We start from the raw sequence: 9,210 nt of genomic DNA on the forward strand, positions 1-9,210 counted from the left end.
AAAATTGGGCTTTTGAAAGCCTAGTAAAATAGATAAAATTATGGCAAAATTTTAAAAGGCATAGGCATAAAAATAGTATTAAGAATGAAAAAAGCAATAGTGCCACAGATAGAGATTAAAAAGATTAACAAGAGGATATCTTATGCAACTTTATAGTAATACATTTAAAAACAGGCAAAAGGCACAAATTCCCTGAAACATGACTTATCAAAACTGACCAAAAAGAAATAAAAATCCTGAATAGTCTCATAGTCATTAAACATAATTGACTAGGTAGCTAAAATATTTCCACATAGAAAACACCAAGTCCAGATGATTTCATACATTCAAAAAACAGATATTACAATTTTATACATACTCTTCCAGATTATAAAAAATAGGGAACACTGCTCAGCTCACTTTAAAAAATCATTATAACTTTAGTTCTCAAATCCAGACAACCTCATCCATGCACCTAAATGCAAAAATTTTAAAAGATTAGTAGAAGAATGAATCCAATAAAATATTTAAAAGTCATGACAAATGGGTTTATACAGTGAATGAAATGTGATTTAACAATACAGTCATATAGTACTCATTGGCTTCAGACCTTGTCAAACACAGTACTTGTTGCTTTTTGATGAGGAAAAAATATATAATATATTATATATTATAAAACCAATATATTATCAATATAGATTATATCATCAATATATGATATATAATAACTACATTTCATATTATATATCATATGTTACATGTTATATATTGTTATTTATATATAAAATATGTAAAGATATGCAGTGACATTAACTGGTTAAAGGAGAAAAAGTTAAATGCTGAAAAAGCATTTAATCAAAATCGACATCCTTTTATGATTAAAATTCTTACTAGGAATATAAGAGAATTTTCTTAACTAGCAAACTGTAACAAAATCAGAGTGGTAAAAAATTGAAAAGCATTCTTTTTAACAAACAAGACAAGGACCCAATTAATATCCTCCTAATCAATATTTTATTGGAAGTTCCAGCCAATGTGTTCAATACAAAAGAAAAAGAAAATGAAGGAAAGAAGGAAGGAAGGAAAGACATACTGTTTAGAAAGAAACAAAGCTGTCATTTACAGATGATATGAGTATCTACATTAAAAATCCAAAATAATATACTGAGATACTCTTAGAATTAATAAGAGTTTGTCAAGGTGGCAGGATATAAGATAATAGGAAAAACTAAATCATTCTTCTCAGTACTTGCTAATAAAACAACTCAGAAAAAGACAACATTTAGGCTAGTGACGGTAAGCAATCTAAAATTTAAATGTGCAAATCAACACTTTAAAATTTAAGAAGAAAATATAAGAGGATGTTTTCATAACTCAGTAAGAGAGGATTTTGTAAATAAGACCAAAGGAAAAGCACACCATAACAATTATATTAGGTTACATTAAAATGTAGAACTATTCTACAAATTGGAAGAAATTATTTGCAACACATATAACTAGCAAAGGGTTTATATATATATTAAAAGTAATATATATTTATTTGTAGATACAGATTAAAAATCCTAGAGGTAAATAAGAAAAAGACAAACAACCCAAATGAAAATTGAGTGAATGACATGAATAGGCATTTCACAAAGAGAAAACACAAATGAAGAATATATATTGAATGTATAGATATTCAGCTTCATTAATAACAAGGTAGTAGCAAATTATGTCATTTGAAACAGTCAAAATTGGTTAAGTACCATCAAGGATGGGGAGCTACAGAAACTCTTACAAATCACTGGTAGGAATGTAAATAGGAAAGTCACTTTGGGAAACACTGACTTTGCCTTATAGAGTTGACCCTGCCTTATGCTGGCAACCCAGTAACTCCCCTCCCAGGGTAGGTTCTGGAAAAACCCTGGTCATGGAGCCACGTAGATGGGCACTCATTGCAGTGAAAAACTGGAAAATCCCAGTGTCTGCTATAGGAGAATTAATAAATAAGTGGAGTGTTACATAGCTACAAATAATGGCTACAAGCAACACTGTAGGTGAATGTTGGCAAAAATAAAATACACATAAAAAACAAACTAGCAGAAGACTATTCATAGTATGATATCCCTGGTATAAAGCTCAGTAACAACCAAACTGAATGAGATATGATTTTAGGGGATCAGAAATTAACTAAAATGCAGAGGGGAACCCCCTGCCCCAGCAGTTTGTCTTACTGCCCAGTGGCGGGAGAGGCCTGTCTGCATCGGTGCTGCTGGCCCGGCCCCGGCCCGGCTCTGAGGTGTCCCCACTGAGACAGGCCCCCTGCTCCTCCAGTGCTTTGGAAAGGGCTCCCAGGGGTCCCGGCTCCTGCACCTGTCCCCTACATCTGGACTCCCCATGGGTGACCCTGGCCCCCCCCAACACACACACTTCTTCCTGCTGCTTCTCCTCAGCAGCCTGATGTTCATCAACTTTCCAGGCTCCAAATCTTCAAAATTCCTTCCCTGATTCTCAGGGCGCGGAGCAGGGTTTTAATCTTGAAAATGAACCCTATCCCTTCCCCCCACCCCCCATCTTCTCATCCCTGCGGACTGGCTGTGCAAACTTAGCACGTTGCAGACCACTCTGAGCTCTGCCGCGCGGGCACAAGGCCATGACGCAAGAGGCAGAGATCCTGCCAGTGCTCGGGCCGGGCTGGCCCACGAGAGGGAGCGTGGCTTTCTGGCTGGCGGTCCCCCCCTTTCTCCTTGCTTCTTTTGTCCTGGCAGGCCAGAGCCAGCCTGCTGGCCAGTGCCTGGGTCGCAGCTGAGGATGGGCTACACCTGTCAGACCCGCTGCTAAGTCCTGCCCTGGGAAGAGGCCCGCCTCATCCATCCTTGGCTTGGAGCCTGGTCTGGTGAAGCCCACCCCCCTCTCAGAAGGGCAGAGTTGCAAAAAAATGTGGGGCTTTTCTTGTCTGTCCTGAGCTGCCTTGTAGGCAGGGTTGCTCACTGACACTGGTAACCTGCCCTCAGGGCCTGCCACTCACCAGCTCTAGGACCTTGAACAAGCTCCTTCCCCTGCAGAAAGGGGATAATGCTATGCTGAGTAAGGATGAAATGAGAAATGCCTGAAGGCACTGGCCCCTGGTCAATACTCCGCACTTAGACAACAGCTACCAGCATTGTTATGATCGTCACCATTGTCATTCTTACCAGGTGTCGGCAGGGCGTTTCCTAAGCAGGAAGAACAACTGCCGTAAGTTGGCTTCTTCAGGAGTTTCATCTGCACAGTGCTGTGCAGAGCGTGACTCCAGTTTTCTGCCCTTGTCACAATTGCTCTGTCTGTGGACATTTTTGTGATGGGTATAACCTGATTATTTGCTTATTAGTAACTCGGCGCCAGTAATTCACTTTTTTCAACTGAACTGTGTTGCTTATGAAGTGCCCACTGCCGGGCCCTGTGGCACAGCCTGCCAGTTCCAGCTGTGGGTGAACCGGAGGCATGTGTGGGAGCAGAGGGGACCCCTCACCAGGCAGGCCCTCCTGGCCACCAGAGCTCAAAGGGCAGGAACGGCCCTTGCAGTGATGATATGTGATATCCATTGTGTATTTTATGCCAATGATCATTATGTTCATTTGTTCTTAGGAATTTCTGACAATATCCAGTTGAATGGTATCTACAGAGAAAATGCCCCCAAACAAAGTCTCATCGTAAATACCAACTCAAAATCTGTGTGTGTGTGTGTGATAGTTCCACAAACCATGGTGCTATAAACAAAGGGGGCGATGTTGCAAAACCGGGAGCGGGAGAGATGTAGAGGTAATTATTGTGCTCTGTGGAGAATTATCCTAGCTCCTTTTTTCTCTTTTTTTTTTTTTTTGAGTACTGATTTTTATGCCAGAATCTGGGAAATATCATCTCATTCACCCAATAACCCTGGGAGATGGTGTGGGCTTTATCCAGGACTCTGGTGGCAAGTGACAGAGACTCCAACTAACTTAAGCAATAAAAGACTTTATTGGTCATGTATTTGTTAGCCCTTTAATGCCACCATAAACGGAAGGCTTGGGGCTGTCTCTTTGTGTCCCTCTTTCCTGTTAACCTCTGTGCATTGGCCACGGTCTCTGGGGCTCCCCCCCGGCGGTAAGGGATGTAGCTGCCAGCATCCCTATAACTTGTGATCCAAGAAGGTGGCCCAGCTTCACGGCTGGACCAAGAGCAGGGAATGAGTGCTCTGGCGGGAGGCCTGGGCCGGGAGACTTGGGCCAGGCTGACGGGCAGGGAACAAGCTCCCACGGCCCGTGCCGCAGGGCCTCCTCTGGCATGGCCTCACAGGAGGCCCAGGTGTCTGTCAGCCTCAGAGCACGGGGGAAGGCAGGCTCTGTCACAAGAAATGCAGCTTCTGGAAGCCACAAGAGCCTCACCATTGCCGGTGCCGAGGACAGCTCTCCGCACCCCCTCCCGGGCCCATAAGTCCCTTCTAGTTCGGTGGTCTGGGCTGAGCGTTAGCCTCCTGCGGCGGCAGAAGCGAGGGGCGCCCATGAATAACCTTAACCCCACTGTTTGAGTGCCTGGGGTCGGAGGAACCCTGTGCCTGGCTCACTTACTCGTGTGACCCTCATGAAAGCTCTATCCTCGCCCTTTAGTTTATTTTTAAAAAAAACTCCAAGGTCATGGTCGGTGAGTGGCAGAGCTGGGCTTTGAGCTTGACAGCACTCAGTGCACAGTCCCTGAACCTGGGTGGGGTGGGGAACTCTCAATGGCCAGAGCCCCAGGCCCCACCAGATCCGTTGCCCCCATTAGTAGGCCCCAGTGACCGCAATGATCCGAAGGAAGCTCAGACCCCGGATGAGAGGCTCCTGGCTGTGCCCTGCGTCCCCTGCGCTGGAAGCACCCACAGCGGCCAACGCACTGTGCAGGTGAACCTGGACCGAGCTCGGGACGGAGTCCTCTCCTCTCCTGTGCATGGGCCAGGCCTGAGCCCACTGACCTTCCTCAGGGAGGGGCGAGGAGAAGGGGCCGGGCAGGAACAGGGGGTGGGGGTAGGGAGAGCTCAGTAGTTCTCTCTTCACACCTAAAATCCTCCCTCTGGGCTCAGAGAGGGCTGATTCCTCAGGAGCCAGGGCATTGAGGATAAGCAGCCTCCCAAGGCTTTTAGCTTCCCTAAGCCTCCGTTCCCGTATCAATAAAATGGGGATGGTGACAGTACTGTCTCCCAGGTCAGTGTGAGAAGTCAGTGGGATGAGCCAAACAGGCTGGGCATGGCTGATACGAGTGCTCAAGAAGAGGTTGCTATTTCTCCGTCCGGCCCCCACCTCCCTACTTCCCCTTCTCGTGCGTGTCTGTCTGTTACTGCCCCAGCTCTGCCATTTAACGGCTGCGTGGACTCGGGTTAATTAACATCTCTGAGCCTACTTTCCTGTCCTGTAAAGTGAGAATGCTCAGACCTACTTCTCAGGGTTGTGATGAGGAGAATGCGTGGTATCGTCCCTATAAAGCTCCCACACAGTACCTAGCACACAGAAGCCTCCGGCGAGGAAGGTTTTTCTTCCGTCCTTCTCCTAATGGCCAAAGCCCGAAGGCTCCGCGATCCACCCATCACCCCAGAGCCCAGCCTCCGCTTCGGCTCTCACCTGCCTGACTCCCGATCGCCACCTCGTGGCTTGATGGGTGACTGCAGGTTTCGTAGCGAAATTCTAAGCAGCTTCTGGTCTGTCTCGGGCATTTAACAGCAAAGTACCCCAAGCTTTGAAAAGGGAGGTAGGAAAGCGGCCCATAGAAAGGCGCACCTGCGTATTCTGCCGCACACAGGAGATGCAGGAGGGGCCGCCTGCCACTGGGCGCCTTCCGTAGATTCTGTGCTAAGAACTTTCTGCACATTACTGCTTTCTGATTTGGACCAGAGTTTTCCAAATGAAGAAACAGAGACACAGAGGCTCCTGGGATGTCAAGGGCTCTGAGGAATTGAAAAATGTACATTTTCTTTATCTAAGGAGTGAGGACAGGAGTTATTGTTTTTATTATTTTATTTAGGCCACAAATAAGTGCATTGCATATACTCATCTGTATTTTTCAGCCTCGGCCTGCTGACTTTATCCCAGCTAAAGCAGGGGATGGGAAGTATGCCAGGCATCCCCCCACTGCCAGCAGCCTGGCTGACTGCTGGCATGCCCACCGTGGGCACTGGCAACACAGGATGTCACCTCCTGCCATCTCTGGCCTTTGGACCCTGACTGCAGCCTGGGTGCGCCCGCCTCACTGGTCCCTTGCAGCTCCCACCTCTGAACATCTGTTCTGGCTGTTCCCTGCTGAGGAGGCTTTCCTTGATTTGCCAGGCACAGCTAAGGAGCCCCACCACCCGCCCCCTCTGAGTCCTTTATGCCTCTCTTGTCACTCTCTCTTATGCTCTGCCCAGGCAGGCCTGGGGCCTGGAAGGGTCTGCCAGGCGAGAGTTGAAGACCAAAAGGATGAGCAATCTGGGTGGGGGTGGGGGGCGAGGTCTGTCTCCATTCTCCAGTCAAGCCCCAGGGGTTGCTCCAAAGTCAAAGCTATAATACAGCCCCCTGTCTGTCAGTGCCCAGAGTGCAGGCCTGCCTGGTATGGGGTCTGGACACTCAGAGGCCGAAGGGGGCCTCTGAGGCTGAAGAGTGCTGGCTGCAGGACGGGAGCTCCTGGGAGGACCCCGGGAGAGCAGTGTCTTCTTCTGCAAGTGGACGTTACAGTTGTCCCCGCCCCGCAGTGCTGCGAGGAGAAAGTGAAACAAGATGTGTACGGTTCAGCACAGCATGTGGCGCTTGGCCAGTCTCCCCGCAGGGCTGCTCCTCCTGCTCACAGCGGCGATGAGCTGAACCCGGCCGCCTTGTGACCTCTAACTCTCTCCCTGTTAAACTGTCCAGCAGGCCAGCTGCACTGGCTGAGTCCAGGGCCAGCCTGTGACTAGCAATGGCAGGAGCTTGGCTAGTGTTTGTCCTGATTGAGGCGGCAGCGCACGGCCTCTCTCATCTGCTGAGACTCAGCCTGCGTTTCCTCCCCCTTCCATGACTTCACGTTCTGAGCTAGCGGGGAAAAGACAGGCAGGAGACTGGGGAGCAAAGGATTAGCACAGCCCCTCCCCTGCAAGACCCCCCCTCCTCACCACATTTTTTAGTGACAGGATTTTAAACGGTTGCTGTAGGCAAGAGAGTTGGCGGCCGCTGCTGAGGGGCTAGGGGGAGCTTGGCGGCCACTCTCACACAAGCCTAGGCCTGGGGCTTGGACATGAAGGCTCAGTTCAGTCCTGCGTCTGTGCTGTGACTAGTGACTTAATTTCTCTGCGCCTCAGTGAGGCCACTTTGAAGGTAGGAGGGAGTTTCCTTGCTTCCCGGGTCCCTGGGTCTGACCTTGGAGGACAAGACCACAGCGTCAGGGAGCGTGGACTTAGGCGGGCAGCCATGGTGGGGGCGAGGCCCTGAGTTGGCAGCCAAACCTGATTTTGAACTCTGGTTCTACTGCCCCTTGTTAGCTTTGTCATACTGACCTGGTTGCCGCCGCTTTCTGAGCCTCCGGTTTCCCTTCTGAAACCTGAGACCTTAATACCTGCCTTTCTGGGTGTTGTGGGGTGCAAAGGAGGAAATGAACTGGAGGGCCTCAACATGTCTAGATTCCCAGAAGCCATGTGGCGGTTAGAATCACCCAGAGGCTGCAAAATAGCATGTGGGGGCAGAGCGTGCCTCTAGGGGGCGCTGGTGCCCACAGACGGAGGGATAGAAGCTGCTGAGAAGAAGGGGAGAGGGGAGGGACTGGGAGAGAACATTAGGACATCAGGTCTGTGGACATGAGGCCCAGAGGCCTCCCGGCTGCACAAAGATGTACAGTGATAGACCCAATGTGTGGATATACAAACAGCCTCACCAACACACAGACACATTCACATGCAGGGCTATGCAGCCTTACAGATCGACCCGGCAGCGCACAGTGCGGTGATACCTACAGACACCCAGCTTCGTGCACAGCGCACATGGCCGATGACCCACGGAGCTATTTACACACGCGCACGAGCATACACACACACCGATAGCCCTCGAGGTGCTCTGAGGAACCTGGAGACTCTACGGGACACGCTTTGGGAGCCAAATTCCTTTGAGATTCTGCCATCTCCACCCATTCTCTGCCCCTGTCACCGTCTTCCCCGGATCCAGTCCCAAGTCCCCATGATACTCAGGGTATGGCCTCTGCCTCTTCTCACTCCCTGTCGCAGCCCCTTGGGCAAGCTCACCCGCCTGGTTGTTGAATGCCGGGGTGCTCAGCCTCTGGCCCCTCTGAGGCCCAGCCCTGCTCCGGGACACGTCCACTTGGATGCTACCAGACGCCCAAAGCTTCCACGCCCCCGCCAGGGTGTTCAGGAACCCCCGTCTCAGTGTGATGTTGCTTTCCCTATCTCACCAGCATCTTGGGAACCTGTCCCTTTTTTCTCTCCCCACTGTTACTGCCCTTGTCAAAGCCATTGTCACCTTTCACCTAGGTGAGAGAGGTGACTCAGTTGACCTCCCTGCCTCCACCCAGTTCACCTGATCTAACTGGATCTACTCTCCACCTGCTGCAAGATCCTGGATGGTCTAGTCTTGCCGCTTGCCTCCAGCTTCATTGCTTCTCCACCCCTAAAACTTAGCTATTCCTGGAGTTGAGGAGATTCACTAGGCTGCCTGTGAGGTTTTGTACAAGCCTGGAGCACCTCCAGACACTTCTCCTCCTCATCCGGTTCCTGCCCTGCTGGATAACTTCGGATCTCAGTGTGACATGTAGCTTCTTCCAGGAAGCCCTCCATGATGCTCCACCCCTCCAGATGAGGTTGGATATCCTGTAACAAGGCCTCACTGTACCTCAGCTGGGCTCGTATCACATGGTCTACTCCTTTGAGTCAGACACCGCCCATCCCTCATTCTCAGCCTGCTGGCCAGCACTTAAAGGACCATTCATATTGGTTGGAAGAATGAAAAAATGAATGAATGAGTGTCGGGGAGTGAGATGGGGCGAATGTGTTTAAGGATGGAGATAGCTCAAGGCTGGGAGAGGGCAAGAGTGGGGGGTAAGGATTATGAAATAGGACAAGAGAATGGGTTGGGCAAGACCAGGGACCCCAAGCCCTCCCCCTTGACCTGCTGTCCCTGGCAGCCAGCAAGAAATCTGCTAATGTCTCCTGCAGGACTGGCTCACGCCCAGCACAGCCCCTCCCCCCAAGGAGAGTCACCACAGGCGTGTACAGGTTGGTTTATTTACAAATATACTGATGTC

This window comes from Pteronotus mesoamericanus, unplaced genomic scaffold, assembly GCF_021234165.1.
Source record: "Pteronotus mesoamericanus isolate MK-2021 breed Mesoamerican mustached bat unplaced genomic scaffold, CSHL_Meso_final contig_78, whole genome shotgun sequence".
In the NCBI taxonomy this organism is placed as follows: Eukaryota; Metazoa; Chordata; class Mammalia; order Chiroptera; family Mormoopidae; genus Pteronotus; species Pteronotus mesoamericanus.